General features: G+C 40.3%; 1 protein-coding gene across 1 annotated transcript in view; it reads right to left on the bottom strand.

Moving 5' to 3' along the window:
• LOC106870060 (zinc finger protein 594) overlaps positions 1 to 764 on the bottom strand; it is a 99,236-nt gene that overhangs the window by 70,088 nt on the left and 28,384 nt on the right. The window lies entirely within an intron of this gene.

The following is a 764-nucleotide window of genomic DNA, read 5'->3' as shown; positions in this document are numbered from 1 at the left end:
ATCTAGTAGAATGTTCGGCTGACGGCTGCGTGCCCACCGAATCACCTCCCTGTGCCGAGTCAGGCGAACGCATCGAGTCGATAGTTCGTCTAACGGCTGCGTGCCCACCGAATCACCTACCTGTGCCGAGTCAGGCGAACGCATCGAGTCGAAAGTTCGGCTAACGGATTCGTGCCCACCGAATCACCTACCTGTGCCGAGTCAGGCGAACGCATCGAGTCGAAAGTTCAGATAACGACTACATACCCACTGAATCAGTTACCTGTACCGAGTCAGGCGCCGGCATCAAGTCGAAAGTTCAGATAACGACTACATACCCACTGAATCAGTTACCTGTGCCGAGTCAGGCGCCAGCATGAAGTCGAAAGTTCAGATAACGACTACATACGCACTGAATCAGTTACCTGTGCCGAGTTAGGCGCCCGCATCAAGTCGAAAGTTCAGATAACGACTACATACCTACTAAATCAGTTACCTGTGCCGAATCAGTTTGAATTACGGAAAAATATGGATAAGTACTGTTTTTACTTTGCTAAAGATTTTCTACTATTTGAAAATAATATGTATTGTTGTTTTTTATATTATTCATTTGGTTTTTTAAAGATTATTTTTAATAGATAACTTATTTAACACTAAATAGTGTTAAATAAGTTATTTAGAAGTTATAGTTTCATTTCAACATAATCTTAGAACTTCGATTTGAATAGTGTTGATATATTTTCGATTATTTTTTATTAATAATATTCGATTAATAATTAGTCTTT

The sequence above is a fragment of the Octopus bimaculoides genome, chromosome 14, assembly GCF_001194135.2.
Source record: "Octopus bimaculoides isolate UCB-OBI-ISO-001 chromosome 14, ASM119413v2, whole genome shotgun sequence".
Taxonomy (NCBI): domain Eukaryota; kingdom Metazoa; phylum Mollusca; class Cephalopoda; order Octopoda; family Octopodidae; genus Octopus; species Octopus bimaculoides.
This window is presented reverse-complemented; position numbering and strand designations above follow the sequence as displayed.